Source organism: Engystomops pustulosus, chromosome 4 (genome assembly GCF_040894005.1).
Source record: "Engystomops pustulosus chromosome 4, aEngPut4.maternal, whole genome shotgun sequence".
In the NCBI taxonomy this organism is placed as follows: Eukaryota; Metazoa; Chordata; class Amphibia; order Anura; family Leptodactylidae; genus Engystomops; species Engystomops pustulosus.
The window spans coordinates 211,202,942-211,219,631 of record NC_092414.1 but is presented as its reverse complement, the minus strand read 5'-3'; the positions used below and the strand labels follow the sequence as shown (position 1 = coordinate 211,219,631).

Sequence of the window (16,690 nt, the reverse complement as noted above, 5' to 3'; positions counted from 1 at the left end):
TCACACAGGGGTTGAGGCTGCGACCTTAATGTAATTAGCATCGCACTCTAAGCTACTTGGGAAGATTAGAGCCAGGTGACTACAGGGCTCGAACCAGAGGCTTTGGCATGATTAGCAGAATGCTCTAACCAACTCAGCTCACTGGTCATGTATTTTGGCAAATCTAACAACACTTTCTGGGCCTTCTTAAATGACTGTCTAGCTGGATAAAAGGGCCGACAGGTCCGACCTAATTCTGATGAGAAAAGCCAGGCAACTACACAGATGGAACTGGAGACTTTGGCATTATTAGCATAATGCTCTAACCAACTGAGCTCGCCGGAAATGAAAGAGTTTTGCAACCTGTCCACTATATAACAGAGAGCTCACCAAAATTCAAGAATCTGGCCCCTGACCGGCCGTGGGCTGTGGCCATTCATCTGACGCTTTCTGGCCCATCCCGTATGACTTTGTACCCGGTAGAAGGGCTTAACAGTCCTCCTACTAAAGCTCACCAAAAGCAGAGGAACTGGCCCGTACGGGGATCGAACCCGCGACCTTGGCGTTATTAGCACCACGCTCTAACCAACTGAGCTAACCGGCCATATGTGATGTGCTCGGTCTTCTGATGCTTTCCGGCCCTACCCGCCCGAATGTCTACCGAATAAAAGGGATTAAAGGTCCGTTTGCCCACAATTGAAAAGAAAGGGCTGTGCAACCTGTCCAAAAGATAGCAGTGGGTCTTCAGAAAAAAAGAGCCTGGCTCACACAGGGGTTGAGGCTGCGACCTTAATGTAATTAGCATCGCACTCTAAGCTACTTGGGAAGATTAGAGCCAGGTGACTACAGGGCTCGAACCAGAGGCTTTGGCATGATTAGCAGAATGCTCTAACCAACTCAGCTCACTGGTCATGTATTTTGGCAAATCTAACAACACTTTCTGGGCCTTCTTAAATGACTGTCTAGCTGGATAAAAGGGCCGACAGGTCCGACCTAATTCTGATGAGAAAAGCCAGGCAACTACACAGATGGAACTGGAGACTTTGGCATTATTAGCATAATGCTCTAACCAACTGAGCTCGCCGGAAATGAAAGAGTTTTGCAACCTGTCCACTATATAACAGAGAGCTCACCAAAATTCAAGAATCTGGCCCCTGACCGGCCGTGGGCTGTGGCCATTCATCTGACGCTTTCTGGCCCATCCCGTATGACTTTGTACCCGGTAGAAGGGCTTAACAGTCCTCCTACTAAAGCTCACCAAAAGCGGAGGAACTGGCCCGTACGGGGATCGAACCCGCGACCTTGGCGTTATTAGCACCACGCTCTAACCAACTGAGCTAACCGGCCATATGTGATGTGCTCGGTCTTCTGATGCTTTCCGGCCCTACCCGCCCGAATGTCTACCGAATAAAAGGGATTAAAGGTCCGTTTGCCCACAATTGAAAAGAAAGGGCTGTGCAACCTGTCCAAAAGATAGCAGTGGGTCTTCAGAAAAAAAGAGCCTGGCTCACTCAGGGGTTGAGGCTGCGACCTTAATGTAATTAGCATCGCACTCTAAGCTACTTGGGAAGATTAGAGCCAGGTGACTACAGGGCTCGAACCAGAGGCTTTGGCATGATTAGCAGAATGCTCTAACCAACTCAGCTCACTGGTCATGTATTTTGGCAAATCTAACAACACTTTCTGGGCCTTCTTAAATGACTGTCTAGCTGGATAAAAGGGCCGACAGGTCCGACCTAATTCTGATGAGAAAAGCCAGGCAACTACACAGATGGAACTGGAGACTTTGGCATTATTAGCATAATGCTCTAACCAACTGAGCTCGCCGGAAATGAAAGAGTTTTGCAACCTGTCCACTATATAACAGAGAGCTCACCAAAATTCAAGAATCTGGCCCCTGACCGGCCGTGGGCTGTGGCCATTCATCTGACGCTTTCAGGCCCATCCCGTATGACTTTGTACCCGGTAGAAGGGCTTAACAGTCCTCCTACTAAAGCTCACCAAAAGCGGAGGAACTGGCCCGTACGGGGATCGAACCCGCGACCTTGGCGTTATTAGCACCACGCTCTAACCAACTGAGCTAACCGGCCATATGTGATGTGCTCGGTCTTCTGATGCTTTCCGGCCCTACCCGCCCGAATGCCTACCGAATAAAAGGGATTAAAGGTCCGTTTGCCCACAATTGAAAAGAAAGGGCTGTGCAACCTGTCCAAAAGATAGCAGTGGGTCTTCAGAAAAAAAGAGCCTGGCTCACACAGGGGTTGAGGCTGCGACCTTAATGTAATTAGCATCGCACTCTAAGCTACTTGGGAAGATTAGAGCCAGGTGACTACAGGGCTCGAACCAGAGGCTTTGGCATGATTAGCAGAATGCTCTAACCAACTCAGCTCACTGGTCATGTATTTTGGCAAATCTAACAACACTTTCTGGGCCTTCTTAAATGACTGTCTAGCTGGATAAAAGGGCCGACAGGTCCGACCTAATTCTGATGAGAAAAGCCAGGCAACTACACAGATGGAACTGGAGACTTTGGCATTATTAGCATAATGCTCTAACCAACTGAGCTCGCCGGAAATGAAAGAGTTTTGCAACCTGTCCACTATATAACAGAGAGCTCACCAAAATTCAAGAATCTGGCCCCTGACCGGCCGTGGGCTGTGGCCATTCATCTGACGCTTTCTGGCCCATCCCGTATGACTTTGTACCCGGTAGAAGGGCTTAACAGTCCTCCTACTAAAGCTCACCAAAAGCAGAGGAACTGGCCCGTACGGGGATCGAACCCGCGACCTTGGCGTTATTAGCACCACGCTCTAACCAACTGAGCTAACCGGCCATATGTGATGTGCTCGGTCTTCTGATGCTTTCCGGCCCTACCCGCCCGAATGTCTACCGAATAAAAGGGATTAAAGGTCCGTTTGCCCACAATTGAAAAGAAAGGGCTGTGCAACCTGTCCAAAAGATAGCAGTGGGTCTTCAGAAAAAAAGAGCCTGGCTCACACAGGGGTTGAGGCTGCGACCTTAATGTAATTAGCATCGCACTCTAAGCTACTTGGGAAGATTAGAGCCAGGTGACTACAGGGCTCGAACCAGAGGCTTTGGCATGATTAGCAGAATGCTCTAACCAACTCAGCTCACTGGTCATGTATTTTGGCAAATCTAACAACACTTTCTGGGCCTTCTTAAATGACTGTCTAGCTGGATAAAAGGGCCGACAGGTCCGACCTAATTCTGATGAGAAAAGCCAGGCAACTACACAGATGGAACTGGAGACTTTGGCATTATTAGCATAATGCTCTAACCAACTGAGCTCGCCGGAAATGAAAGAGTTTTGCAACCTGTCCACTATATAACAGAGAGCTATCCAAAATTCAAGAATCTGGCCCCTGACCGGCCGTGGGCTGTGGCCATTCATCTGACCATTTCTGGCCCATCCCGTATGACTTTGTACCCGGTAGAAGGGCTTAACAGTCCTCCTACTAAAGCTCACCAAAAGCGGAGGAACTGGCACGTACGGGGATCGAACCCGCGACCTTGGCGTTATTAGCACCACGCTCTAACCAACTGAGCTAACCGGCCATATGTGATGTGCTCGGTCTTCTGATGCTTTCCGGCCCTACCCGCCCGAATGTCTACCGAATAAAAGGGATTAAAGGTCCGTTTGCCCACAATTGAAAAGAAAGGGCTGTGCAACCTGTCCAAAAGATAGCAGTGGGTCTTCAGAAAAAAAGAGCCTGGCTCACACAGGGGTTGAGGCTGCGACCTTAATGTAATTAGCATCGCACTCTAAGCTACTTGGGAAGATTAGAGCCAGGTGACTACAGGGCTCGAACCAGAGGCTTTGGCATGATTAGCAGAATGCTCTAACCAACTCAGCTCACTGGTCATGTATTTTGGCAAATCTAACAACACTTTCTGGGCCTTCTTAAATGACTGTCTAGCTGGATAAAAGGGCCGACAGGTCCGACCTAATTCTGATGAGAAAAGCCAGGCAACTACACAGATGGAACTGGAGACTTTGGCATTATTAGCATAATGCTCTAACCAACTGAGCTCGCCGGAAATGAAAGAGTTTTGCAACCTGTCCACTATATAACAGAGAGCTCACCAAAATTCAAGAATCTGGCCCCTGACCGGCCGTGGGCTGTGGCCATTCATCTGACGCTTTCTGGCCCATCCCGTATGACTTTGTACCCGGTAGAAGGGCTTAACAGTCCTCCTACTAAAGCTCACCAAAAGCGGAGGAACTGGCCCATACGGGGATCGAACCCGCGACCTTGGCGTTATTAGCACCACGCTCTAACCAACTGAGCTAACCGGCCATATGTGATGTGCTCGGTCTTCTGATGCTTTCCGGCCCTACCCGCCCGAATGTCTACCGAATAAAAGGGATTAAAGGTCCGTTTGCCCACAATTGAAAAGAAAGGGCTGTGCAACCTGTCCAAAAGATAGCAGTGGGTCTTCAGAAAAAAAGAGCCTGGCTCACACAGGGGTTGAGGCTGCGACCTTAATGTAATTAGCATCGCACTCTAAGCTACTTGGGAAGATTAGAGCCAGGTGACTACAGGGCTCGAACCAGAGGCTTTGGCATGATTAGCAGAATGCTCTAACCAACTCAGCTCACTGGTCATGTATTTTGGCAAATCTAACAACACTTTCTGGGCCTTCTTAAATGACTGTCTAGCTGGATAAAAGGGCCGACAGGTCCGACCTAATTCTGATGAGAAAAGCCAGGCAACTACACAGATGGAACTGGAGACTTTGGCATTATTAGCATAATGCTCTAACCAACTGAGCTCGCCGGAAATGAAAGAGTTTTGCAACCTGTCCACTATATAACAGAGAGCTCACCAAAATTCAAGAATCTGGCCCCTGACCGGCCGTGGGCTGTGGCCATTCATCTGACGCTTTCTGGCCCATCCCGTATGACTTTGTACCCGGTAGAAGGGCTTAACAGTCCTCCTACTAAAGCTCACCAAAAGCGGAGGAACTGGCCCGTACGGGGATCGAACCCGCGACCTTGGCGTTATTAGCACCACGCTCTAACCAACTGAGCTAACCGGCCATATGTGATGTGCTCGGTCTTCTGATGCTTTCCGGCCCTACCCGCCCGAATGTCTACCGAATAAAAGGGATTAAAGGTCCGTTTGCCCACAATTGAAAAGAAAGGGCTGTGCAACCTGTCCAAAAGATAGCAGTGGGTCTTCAGAAAAAAAGAGCCTGGCTCACACAGGGGTTGAGGCTGCGACCTTAATGTAATTAGCATCGCACTCTAAGCTACTTGGGAAGATTAGAGCCAGGTGACTACAGGGCTCGAACCAGAGGCTTTGGCATGATTAGCAGAATGCTCTAACCAACTCAGCTCACTGGTCATGTATTTTGGCAAATCTAACAACACTTTCTGGGCCTTCTTAAATGACTGTCTAGCTGGATAAAAGGGCCGACAGGTCCGACCTAATTCTGATGAGAAAAGCCAGGCAACTACACAGATGGAACTGGAGACTTTGGCATTATTAGCATAATGCTCTAACCAACTGAGCTCGCCGGAAATGAAAGAGTTTTGCAACCTGTCCACTATATAACAGAGAGCTCACCAAAATTCAAGAATCTGGCCCCTGACCGGCCGTGGGCTGTGGCCATTCATCTGACGCTTTCTGGCCCATCCCGTATGACTTTGTACCCGGTAGAAGGGCTTAACAGTCCTCCTACTAAAGCTCACCAAAAGCGGAGGAACTGGCCCGTACGGGGATCGAACCCGCGACCTTGGCGTTATTAGCACCACGCTCTAACCAACTGAGCTAACCGGCCATATGTGATGTGCTCGGTCTTCTGATGCTTTCCGGCCCTACCCGCCCGAATGTCTACCGAATAAAAGGGATTAAAGGTCCGTTTGCCCACAATTGAAAAGAAAGGGCTGTGCAACCTGTCCAAAAGATAGCAGTGGGTCTTCAGAAAAAAAGAGCCTGGCTCACACAGGGGTTGAGGCTGCGACCTTAATGTAATTAGCTTCGCACTCTAAGCTACTTGGGAAGATTAGAGCCAGGTGACTACAGGGCTCGAACCAGAGGCTTTGGCATGATTAGCAGAATGCTCTAACCAACTCAGCTCACTGGTCATGTATTTTGGCAAATCTAACAACACTTTCTGGGCCTTCTTAAATGACTGTCTAGCTGGATAAAAGGGCCGACAGGTCCGACCTAATTCTGATGAGAAAAGCCAGGCAACTACACAGATGGAACTGGAGACTTTGGCATTATTAGCATAATGCTCTAACCAACTGAGCTCGCCGGAAATGAAAGAGTTTTGCAACCTGTCCACTATATAACAGAGAGCTCACCAAAATTCAAGAATCTGGCCCCTGACCGGCCGTGGGCTGTGGCCATTCATCTGACGCTTTCTGGCCCATCCCGTATGACTTTGTACCCGGTAGAAGGGCTTAACAGTCCTCCTACTAAAGCTCACCAAAAGCGGAGGAACTGGCCCGTACGGGGATCGAACCCGCGACCTTGGCGTTATTAGCACCACGCTCTAACCAACTGAGCTAACCGGCCATATGTGATGTGCTCGGTCTTCTGATGCTTTCCGGCCCTACCCGCCCGAATGTCTACCGAATAAAAGGGATTAAAGGTCCGTTTGCCCACAATTGAAAAGAAAGGGCTGTGCAACCTGTCCAAAAGATAGCAGTGGGTCTTCAGAAAAAAAGAGCCTGGCTCACACAGGGGTTGAGGCTGCGACCTTAATGTAATTAGCATCGCACTCTAAGCTACTTGGGAAGATTAGAGCCAGGTGACTACAGGGCTCGAACCAGAGGCTTTGGCATGATTAGCAGAATGCTCTAACCAACTCAGCTCACTGGTCATGTATTTTGGCAAATCTAACAACACTTTCTGGGCCTTCTTAAATGACTGTCTAGCTGGATAAAAGGGCCGACAGGTCCGACCTAATTCTGATGAGAAAAGCCAGGCAACTACACAGATGGAACTGGAGACTTTGGCATTATTAGCATAATGCTCTAACCAACTGAGCTCGCCGGAAATGAAAGAGTTTTGCAACCTGTCCACTATATAACAGAGAGCTCACCAAAATTCAAGAATCTGGCCCCTGACCGGCCGTGGGCTGTGGCCATTCATCTGACGCTTTCTGGCCCATCCCGTATGACTTTGTACCCGGTAGAAGGGCTTAACAGTCCTCCTACTAAAGCTCACCAAAAGCGGAGGAACTGGCCCGTACGGGGATCGAACCCGCGACCTTGGCGTTATTAGCACCACGCTCTAACCAACTGAGCTAACCGGCCATATGTGATGTGCTCGGTCTTCTGATGCTTTCCGGCCCTACCCGCCCGAATGTCTACCGAATAAAAGGGATTAAAGGTCCGTTTGCCCACAATTGAAAAGAAAGGGCTGTGCAACCTGTCCAAAAGATAGCTGTGGGTCTTCAGAAAAAAAGAGCCTGGCTCACACAGGGGTTGAGGCTGCGACCTTAATGTAATTAGCATCGCACTCTAAGCTACTTGGGAAGATTAGAGCCAGGTGACTACAGGGCTCGAACCAGAGGCTTTGGCATGATTAGCAGAATGCTCTAACCAACTCAGCTCACTGGTCATGTATTTTGGCAAATCTAACAACACTTTCTGGGCCTTCTTAAATGACTGTCTAGCTGGATAAAAGGGCCGACAGGTCCGACCTAATTCTGATGAGAAAAGCCAGGCAACTACACAGATGGAACTGGAGACTTTGGCATTATTAGCATAATGCTCTAACCAACTGAGCTCGCCGGAAATGAAAGAGTTTTGCAACCTGTCCACTATATAACAGAGAGCTCACCAAAATTCAAGAATCTGGCCCCTGACCGGCCGTGGGCTGTGGCCATTCATCTGACGCTTTCTGGCCCATCCCGTATGACTTTGTACCCGGTAGAAGGGCTTAACAGTCCTCCTACTAAAGCTCACCAAAAGCGGAGGAACTGGCCCGTACGGGGATCGAACCCGCGACCTTGGCGTTATTAGCACCACGCTCTAACCAACTGAGCTAACCGGCCATATGTGATGTGCTCGGTCTTCTGATGCTTTCCGGCCCTACCCGCCCGAATGTCTACCGAATAAAAGGGATTAAAGGTCCGTTTGCCCACAATTGAAAAGAAAGGGCTGTGCAACCTGTCCAAAAGATAGCAGTGGGTCTTCAGAAAAAAAGAGCCTGGCTCACACAGGGGTTGAGGCTGCGACCTTAATGTAATTAGCATCGCACTCTAAGCTACTTGGGAAGATTAGAGCCAGGTGACTACAGGGCTCGAACCAGAGGCTTTGGCATGATTAGCAGAATGCTCTAACCAACTCAGCTCACTGGTCATGTATTTTGGCAAATCTAACAACACTTTCTGGGCCTTCTTAAATGACTGTCTAGCTGGATAAAAGGGCCGACAGGTCCGACCTAATTCTGATGAGAAAAGCCAGGCAACTACACAGATGGAACTGGAGACTTTGGCATTATTAGCATAATGCTCTAACCAACTGAGCTCGCCGGAAATGAAAGAGTTTTGCAACCTGTCCACTATATAACAGAGAGCTCACCAAAATTCAAGAATCTGGCCCCTGACCGGCCGTGGGCTGTGGCCATTCATCTGACGCTTTCAGGCCCATCCCGTATGACTTTGTACCCGGTAGAAGGGCTTAACAGTCCTCCTACTAAAGCTCACCAAAAGCGGAGGAACTGGCCCGTACGGGGATCGAACCCGCGACCTTGGCGTTATTAGCACCACGCTCTAACCAACTGAGCTAACCGGCCATATGTGATGTGCTCGGTCTTCTGATGCTTTCCGGCCCTACCCGCCCGAATGCCTACCGAATAAAAGGGATTAAAGGTCCGTTTGCCCACAATTGAAAAGAAAGGGCTGTGCAACCTGTCCAAAAGATAGCAGTGGGTCTTCAGAAAAAAAGAGCCTGGCTCACACAGGGGTTGAGGCTGCGACCTTAATGTAATTAGCATCGCACTCTAAGCTACTTGGGAAGATTAGAGCCAGGTGACTACAGGGCTCGAACCAGAGGCTTTGGCATGATTAGCAGAATGCTCTAACCAACTCAGCTCACTGGTCATGTATTTTGGCAAATCTAACAACACTTTCTGGGCCTTCTTAAATGACTGTCTAGCTGGATAAAAGGGCCGACAGGTCCGACCTAATTCTGATGAGAAAAGCCAGGCAACTACACAGATGGAACTGGAGACTTTGGCATTATTAGCATAATGCTCTAACCAACTGAGCTCGCCGGAAATGAAAGAGTTTTGCAACCTGTCCACTATATAACAGAGAGCTCACCAAAATTCAAGAATCTGGCCCCTGACCGGCCGTGGGCTGTGGCCATTCATCTGACGCTTTCTGGCCCATCCCGTATGACTTTGTACCCGGTAGAAGGGCTTAACAGTCCTCCTACTAAAGCTCACCAAAAGCAGAGGAACTGGCCCGTACGGGGATCGAACCCGCGACCTTGGCGTTATTAGCACCACGCTCTAACCAACTGAGCTAACCGGCCATATGTGATGTGCTCGGTCTTCTGATGCTTTCCGGCCCTACCCGCCCGAATGTCTACCGAATAAAAGGGATTAAAGGTCCGTTTGCCCACAATTGAAAAGAAAGGGCTGTGCAACCTGTCCAAAAGATAGCAGTGGGTCTTCAGAAAAAAAGAGCCTGGCTCACACAGGGGTTGAGGCTGCGACCTTAATGTAATTAGCATCGCACTCTAAGCTACTTGGGAAGATTAGAGCCAGGTGACTACAGGGCTCGAACCAGAGGCTTTGGCATGATTAGCAGAATGCTCTAACCAACTCAGCTCACTGGTCATGTATTTTGGCAAATCTAACAACACTTTCTGGGCCTTCTTAAATGACTGTCTAGCTGGATAAAAGGGCCGACAGGTCCGACCTAATTCTGATGAGAAAAGCCAGGCAACTACACAGATGGAACTGGAGACTTTGGCATTATTAGCATAATGCTCTAACCAACTGAGCTCGCCGGAAATGAAAGAGTTTTGCAACCTGTCCACTATATAACAGAGAGCTATCCAAAATTCAAGAATCTGGCCCCTGACCGGCCGTGGGCTGTGGCCATTCATCTGACCATTTCTGGCCCATCCCGTATGACTTTGTACCCGGTAGAAGGGCTTAACAGTCCTCCTACTAAAGCTCACCAAAAGCGGAGGAACTGGCACGTACGGGGATCGAACCCGCGACCTTGGCGTTATTAGCACCACGCTCTAACCAACTGAGCTAACCGGCCATATGTGATGTGCTCGGTCTTCTGATGCTTTCCGGCCCTACCCGCCCGAATGTCTACCGAATAAAAGGGATTAAAGGTCCGTTTGCCCACAATTGAAAAGAAAGGGCTGTGCAACCTGTCCAAAAGATAGCAGTGGGTCTTCAGAAAAAAAGAGCCTGGCTCACACAGGGGTTGAGGCTGCGACCTTAATGTAATTAGCATCGCACTCTAAGCTACTTGGGAAGATTAGAGCCAGGTGACTACAGGGCTCGAACCAGAGGCTTTGGCATGATTAGCAGAATGCTCTAACCAACTCAGCTCACTGGTCATGTATTTTGGCAAATCTAACAACACTTTCTGGGCCTTCTTAAATGACTGTCTAGCTGGATAAAAGGGCCGACAGGTCCGACCTAATTCTGATGAGAAAAGCCAGGCAACTACACAGATGGAACTGGAGACTTTGGCATTATTAGCATAATGCTCTAACCAACTGAGCTCGCCGGAAATGAAAGAGTTTTGCAACCTGTCCACTATATAACAGAGAGCTCACCAAAATTCAAGAATCTGGCCCCTGACCGGCCGTGGGCTGTGGCCATTCATCTGACGCTTTCTGGCCCATCCCGTATGACTTTGTACCCGGTAGAAGGGCTTAACAGTCCTCCTACTAAAGCTCACCAAAAGCGGAGGAACTGGCCCATACGGGGATCGAACCCGCGACCTTGGCGTTATTAGCACCACGCTCTAACCAACTGAGCTAACCGGCCATATGTGATGTGCTCGGTCTTCTGATGCTTTCCGGCCCTACCCGCCCGAATGTCTACCGAATAAAAGGGATTAAAGGTCCGTTTGCCCACAATTGAAAAGAAAGGGCTGTGCAACCTGTCCAAAAGATAGCAGTGGGTCTTCAGAAAAAAAGAGCCTGGCTCACACAGGGGTTGAGGCTGCGACCTTAATGTAATTAGCATCGCACTCTAAGCTACTTGGGAAGATTAGAGCCAGGTGACTACAGGGCTCGAACCAGAGGCTTTGGCATGATTAGCAGAATGCTCTAACCAACTCAGCTCACTGGTCATGTATTTTGGCAAATCTAACAACACTTTCTGGGCCTTCTTAAATGACTGTCTAGCTGGATAAAAGGGCCGACAGGTCCGACCTAATTCTGATGAGAAAAGCCAGGCAACTACACAGATGGAACTGGAGACTTTGGCATTATTAGCATAATGCTCTAACCAACTGAGCTCGCCGGAAATGAAAGAGTTTTGCAACCTGTCCACTATATAACAGAGAGCTCACCAAAATTCAAGAATCTGGCCCCTGACCGGCCGTGGGCTGTGGCCATTCATCTGACGCTTTCTGGCCCATCCCGTATGACTTTGTACCCGGTAGAAGGGCTTAACAGTCCTCCTACTAAAGCTCACCAAAAGCGGAGGAACTGGCCCGTACGGGGATCGAACCCGCGACCTTGGCGTTATTAGCACCACGCTCTAACCAACTGAGCTAACCGGCCATATGTGATGTGCTCGGTCTTCTGATGCTTTCCGGCCCTACCCGCCCGAATGTCTACCGAATAAAAGGGATTAAAGGTCCGTTTGCCCACAATTGAAAAGAAAGGGCTGTGCAACCTGTCCAAAAGATAGCAGTGGGTCTTCAGAAAAAAAGAGCCTGGCTCACACAGGGGTTGAGGCTGCGACCTTAATGTAATTAGCATCGCACTCTAAGCTACTTGGGAAGATTAGAGCCAGGTGACTACAGGGCTCGAACCAGAGGCTTTGGCATGATTAGCAGAATGCTCTAACCAACTCAGCTCACTGGTCATGTATTTTGGCAAATCTAACAACACTTTCTGGGCCTTCTTAAATGACTGTCTAGCTGGATAAAAGGGCCGACAGGTCCGACCTAATTCTGATGAGAAAAGCCAGGCAACTACACAGATGGAACTGGAGACTTTGGCATTATTAGCATAATGCTCTAACCAACTGAGCTCGCCGGAAATGAAAGAGTTTTGCAACCTGTCCACTATATAACAGAGAGCTCACCAAAATTCAAGAATCTGGCCCCTGACCGGCCGTGGGCTGTGGCCATTCATCTGACGCTTTCTGGCCCATCCCGTATGACTTTGTACCCGGTAGAAGGGCTTAACAGTCCTCCTACTAAAGCTCACCAAAAGCGGAGGAACTGGCCCGTACGGGGATCGAACCCGCGACCTTGGCGTTATTAGCACCACGCTCTAACCAACTGAGCTAACCGGCCATATGTGATGTGCTCGGTCTTCTGATGCTTTCCGGCCCTACCCGCCCGAATGTCTACCGAATAAAAGGGATTAAAGGTCCGTTTGCCCACAATTGAAAAGAAAGGGCTGTGCAACCTGTCCAAAAGATAGCAGTGGGTCTTCAGAAAAAAAGAGCCTGGCTCACACAGGGGTTGAGGCTGCGACCTTAATGTAATTAGCTTCGCACTCTAAGCTACTTGGGAAGATTAGAGCCAGGTGACTACAGGGCTCGAACCAGAGGCTTTGGCATGATTAGCAGAATGCTCTAACCAACTCAGCTCACTGGTCATGTATTTTGGCAAATCTAACAACACTTTCTGGGCCTTCTTAAATGACTGTCTAGCTGGATAAAAGGGCCGACAGGTCCGACCTAATTCTGATGAGAAAAGCCAGGCAACTACACAGATGGAACTGGAGACTTTGGCATTATTAGCATAATGCTCTAACCAACTGAGCTCGCCGGAAATGAAAGAGTTTTGCAACCTGTCCACTATATAACAGAGAGCTCACCAAAATTCAAGAATCTGGCCCCTGACCGGCCGTGGGCTGTGGCCATTCATCTGACGCTTTCTGGCCCATCCCGTATGACTTTGTACCCGGTAGAAGGGCTTAACAGTCCTCCTACTAAAGCTCACCAAAAGCGGAGGAACTGGCCCGTACGGGGATCGAACCCGCGACCTTGGCGTTATTAGCACCACGCTCTAACCAACTGAGCTAACCGGCCATATGTGATGTGCTCGGTCTTCTGATGCTTTCCGGCCCTACCCGCCCGAATGTCTACCGAATAAAAGGGATTAAAGGTCCGTTTGCCCACAATTGAAAAGAAAGGGCTGTGCAACCTGTCCAAAAGATAGCAGTGGGTCTTCAGAAAAAAAGAGCCTGGCTCACACAGGGGTTGAGGCTGCGACCTTAATGTAATTAGCATCGCACTCTAAGCTACTTGGGAAGATTAGAGCCAGGTGACTACAGGGCTCGAACCAGAGGCTTTGGCATGATTAGCAGAATGCTCTAACCAACTCAGCTCACTGGTCATGTATTTTGGCAAATCTAACAACACTTTCTGGGCCTTCTTAAATGACTGTCTAGCTGGATAAAAGGGCCGACAGGTCCGACCTAATTCTGATGAGAAAAGCCAGGCAACTACACAGATGGAACTGGAGACTTTGGCATTATTAGCATAATGCTCTAACCAACTGAGCTCGCCGGAAATGAAAGAGTTTTGCAACCTGTCCACTATATAACAGAGAGCTCACCAAAATTCAAGAATCTGGCCCCTGACCGGCCGTGGGCTGTGGCCATTCATCTGACGCTTTCTGGCCCATCCCGTATGACTTTGTACCCGGTAGAAGGGCTTAACAGTCCTCCTACTAAAGCTCACCAAAAGCGGAGGAACTGGCCCGTACGGGGATCGAACCCGCGACCTTGGCGTTATTAGCACCACGCTCTAACCAACTGAGCTAACCGGCCATATGTGATGTGCTCGGTCTTCTGATGCTTTCCGGCCCTACCCGCCCGAATGTCTACCGAATAAAAGGGATTAAAGGTCCGTTTGCCCACAATTGAAAAGAAAGGGCTGTGCAACCTGTCCAAAAGATAGCTGTGGGTCTTCAGAAAAAAAGAGCCTGGCTCACACAGGGGTTGAGGCTGCGACCTTAATGTAATTAGCATCGCACTCTAAGCTACTTGGGAAGATTAGAGCCAGGTGACTACAGGGCTCGAACCAGAGGCTTTGGCATGATTAGCAGAATGCTCTAACCAACTCAGCTCACTGGTCATGTATTTTGGCAAATCTAACAACACTTTCTGGGCCTTCTTAAATGACTGTCTAGCTGGATAAAAGGGCCGACAGGTCCGACCTAATTCTGATGAGAAAAGCCAGGCAACTACACAGATGGAACTGGAGACTTTGGCATTATTAGCATAATGCTCTAACCAACTGAGCTCGCCGGAAATGAAAGAGTTTTGCAACCTGTCCACTATATAACAGAGAGCTCACCAAAATTCAAGAATCTGGCCCCTGACCGGCCGTGGGCTGTGGCCATTCATCTGACGCTTTCTGGCCCATCCCGTATGACTTTGTACCCGGTAGAAGGGCTTAACAGTCCTCCTACTAAAGCTCACCAAAAGCGGAGGAACTGGCCCGTACGGGGATCGAACCCGCGACCTTGGCGTTATTAGCACCACGCTCTAACCAACTGAGCTAACCGGCCATATGTGATGTGCTCGGTCTTCTGATGCTTTCCGGCCCTACCCGCCCGAATGTCTACCGAATAAAAGGGATTAAAGGTCCGTTTGCCCACAATTGAAAAGAAAGGGCTGTGCAACCTGTCCAAAAGATAGCAGTGGGTCTTCAGAAAAAAAGAGCCTGGCTCACACAGGGGTTGAGGCTGCGACCTTAATGTAATTAGCATCGCACTCTAAGCTACTTGGGAAGATTAGAGCCAGGTGACTACAGGGCTCGAACCAGAGGCTTTGGCATGATTAGCAGAATGCTCTAACCAACTCAGCTCACTGGTCATGTATTTTGGCAAATCTAACAACACTTTCTGGGCCTTCTTAAATGACTGTCTAGCTGGATAAAAGGGCCGACAGGTCCGACCTAATTCTGATGAGAAAAGCCAGGCAACTACACAGATGGAACTGGAGACTTTGGCATTATTAGCATAATGCTCTAACCAACTGAGCTCGCCGGAAATGAAAGAGTTTTGCAACCTGTCCACTATATAACAGAGAGCTCACCAAAATTCAAGAATCTGGCCCCTGACCGGCCGTGGGCTGTGGCCATTCATCTGACGCTTTCTGGCCCATCCCGTATGACTTTGTACCCGGTAGAAGGGCTTAACAGTCCTCCTACTAAAGCTCACCAAAAGCGGAGGAACTGGCCCGTACGGGGATCGAACCCGCGACCTTGGCGTTATTAGCACCACGCTCTAACCAACTGAGCTAACCGGCCATATGTGATGTGCTCGGTCTTCTGATGCTTTCCGGCCCTACCCGCCCGAATGTCTACCGAATAAAAGGGATTAAAGGTCCGTTTGCCCACAATTGAAAAGAAAGGGCTGTGCAACCTGTCCAAAAGATAGCAGTGGGTCTTCAGAAAAAAAGAGCCTGGCTCACACAGGGGTTGAGGCTGCGACCTTAATGTAATTAGCATCGCACTCTAAGCTACTTGGGAAGATTAGAGCCAGGTGACTACAGGGCTCGAACCAGAGGCTTTGGCATGATTAGCAGAATGCTCTAACCAACTCAGCTCACTGGTCATGTATTTTGGCAAATCTAACAACACTTTCTGGGCCTTCTTAAATGACTGTCTAGCTGGATAAAAGGGCCGACAGGTCCGACCTAATTCTGATGAGAAAAGCCAGGCAACTACACAGATGGAACTGGAGACTTTGGCATTATTAGCATAATGCTCTAACCAACTGAGCTCGCCGGAAATGAAAGAGTTTTGCAACCTGTCCACTATATAACAGAGAGCTCACCAAAATTCAAGAATCTGGCCCCTGACCGGCCGTGGGCTGTGGCCATTCATCTGACGCTTTCTGGCCCATCCCGTATGACTTTGTACCCGGTAGAAGGGCTTAACAGTCCTCCTACTAAAGCTCACCAAAAGCGGAGGAACTGGCCCGTACGGGGATCGAACCCGCGACCTTGGCGTTATTAGCACCACGCTCTAACCAACTGAGCTAACCGGCCATATGTGATGTGCTCGGTCTTCTGATGCTTTCCGGCCCTACCCGCCCGAATGTCTACCGAATAAAAGGGATTAAAGGTCCGTTTGCCCACAATTGAAAAGAAAGGGCTGTGCAACCTGTCCAAAAGATAGCAGTGGGTCTTCAGAAAAAAAGAGCCTGGCTCACACAGGGGTTGAGGCTGCGACCTTAATGTAATTAGCATCGCACTCTAAGCTACTTGGGAAGATTAGAGCCAGGTGACTACAGGGCTCGAACCAGAGGCTTTGGCATGATTAGCAGAATGCTCTAACCAACTCAGCTCACTGGTCATGTATTTTGGCAAATCTAACAACACTTTCTGGGCCTTCTTAAATGACTGTCTAGCTGGATAAAAGGGCCGACAGGTCCGACCTAATTCTGATGAGAAAAGCCAGGCAACTACACAGATGGAACTGGAGACTTTGGCATTATTAGCATAATGCTCTAACCAACTGAGCTCGCCGGAAATGAAAGAGTTTTGCAACCT

General features: G+C 49.1%; 18 non-coding genes across 18 annotated transcripts; all 18 read right to left on the bottom strand.

Annotated features, from left to right (window-relative positions):
* Nucleotides 1-509: 509 nt before the first annotated feature.
* Nucleotides 510-583, bottom strand: TRNAI-AAU (transfer RNA isoleucine (anticodon AAU)). Its single transcript has one exon. It is a non-coding gene; the product is annotated as a tRNA-Ile (tRNA).
* Nucleotides 584-1,252: 669 nt separating this feature from the next.
* Nucleotides 1,253-1,326, bottom strand: TRNAI-AAU (transfer RNA isoleucine (anticodon AAU)). The gene has a single exon. It is a non-coding gene; the product is annotated as a tRNA-Ile (tRNA).
* Nucleotides 1,327-1,995: 669 nt separating this feature from the next.
* On the bottom strand, nt 1,996-2,069 carry TRNAI-AAU (transfer RNA isoleucine (anticodon AAU)). The gene has a single exon. It is a non-coding gene; the product is annotated as a tRNA-Ile (tRNA).
* A 669-nt stretch (nt 2,070-2,738) lies between these two features.
* TRNAI-AAU (transfer RNA isoleucine (anticodon AAU)) lies at nt 2,739-2,812 on the bottom strand. The gene has a single exon. It is a non-coding gene; the product is annotated as a tRNA-Ile (tRNA).
* A 2,155-nt stretch (nt 2,813-4,967) lies between these two features.
* Nucleotides 4,968-5,041, bottom strand: TRNAI-AAU (transfer RNA isoleucine (anticodon AAU)). The gene has a single exon. It is a non-coding gene; the product is annotated as a tRNA-Ile (tRNA).
* A 669-nt stretch (nt 5,042-5,710) lies between these two features.
* On the bottom strand, nt 5,711-5,784 carry TRNAI-AAU (transfer RNA isoleucine (anticodon AAU)). Its single transcript has one exon. It is a non-coding gene; the product is annotated as a tRNA-Ile (tRNA).
* Nucleotides 5,785-6,453: 669 nt separating this feature from the next.
* TRNAI-AAU (transfer RNA isoleucine (anticodon AAU)) lies at nt 6,454-6,527 on the bottom strand. Its single transcript has one exon. It is a non-coding gene; the product is annotated as a tRNA-Ile (tRNA).
* Nucleotides 6,528-7,196: 669 nt separating this feature from the next.
* TRNAI-AAU (transfer RNA isoleucine (anticodon AAU)) lies at nt 7,197-7,270 on the bottom strand. The gene has a single exon. It is a non-coding gene; the product is annotated as a tRNA-Ile (tRNA).
* Nucleotides 7,271-7,939: 669 nt separating this feature from the next.
* Nucleotides 7,940-8,013, bottom strand: TRNAI-AAU (transfer RNA isoleucine (anticodon AAU)). Its single transcript has one exon. It is a non-coding gene; the product is annotated as a tRNA-Ile (tRNA).
* A 669-nt stretch (nt 8,014-8,682) lies between these two features.
* TRNAI-AAU (transfer RNA isoleucine (anticodon AAU)) lies at nt 8,683-8,756 on the bottom strand. Its single transcript has one exon. It is a non-coding gene; the product is annotated as a tRNA-Ile (tRNA).
* Nucleotides 8,757-9,425: 669 nt separating this feature from the next.
* Nucleotides 9,426-9,499, bottom strand: TRNAI-AAU (transfer RNA isoleucine (anticodon AAU)). The gene has a single exon. It is a non-coding gene; the product is annotated as a tRNA-Ile (tRNA).
* A 2,155-nt stretch (nt 9,500-11,654) lies between these two features.
* Nucleotides 11,655-11,728, bottom strand: TRNAI-AAU (transfer RNA isoleucine (anticodon AAU)). The gene has a single exon. It is a non-coding gene; the product is annotated as a tRNA-Ile (tRNA).
* Nucleotides 11,729-12,397: 669 nt separating this feature from the next.
* On the bottom strand, nt 12,398-12,471 carry TRNAI-AAU (transfer RNA isoleucine (anticodon AAU)). Its single transcript has one exon. It is a non-coding gene; the product is annotated as a tRNA-Ile (tRNA).
* Nucleotides 12,472-13,140: 669 nt separating this feature from the next.
* Nucleotides 13,141-13,214, bottom strand: TRNAI-AAU (transfer RNA isoleucine (anticodon AAU)). The gene has a single exon. It is a non-coding gene; the product is annotated as a tRNA-Ile (tRNA).
* Nucleotides 13,215-13,883: 669 nt separating this feature from the next.
* On the bottom strand, nt 13,884-13,957 carry TRNAI-AAU (transfer RNA isoleucine (anticodon AAU)). The gene has a single exon. It is a non-coding gene; the product is annotated as a tRNA-Ile (tRNA).
* Nucleotides 13,958-14,626: 669 nt separating this feature from the next.
* Nucleotides 14,627-14,700, bottom strand: TRNAI-AAU (transfer RNA isoleucine (anticodon AAU)). The gene has a single exon. It is a non-coding gene; the product is annotated as a tRNA-Ile (tRNA).
* Nucleotides 14,701-15,369: 669 nt separating this feature from the next.
* TRNAI-AAU (transfer RNA isoleucine (anticodon AAU)) lies at nt 15,370-15,443 on the bottom strand. The gene has a single exon. It is a non-coding gene; the product is annotated as a tRNA-Ile (tRNA).
* A 669-nt stretch (nt 15,444-16,112) lies between these two features.
* On the bottom strand, nt 16,113-16,186 carry TRNAI-AAU (transfer RNA isoleucine (anticodon AAU)). The gene has a single exon. It is a non-coding gene; the product is annotated as a tRNA-Ile (tRNA).
* Nucleotides 16,187-16,690: the final 504 nt, after the last annotated feature.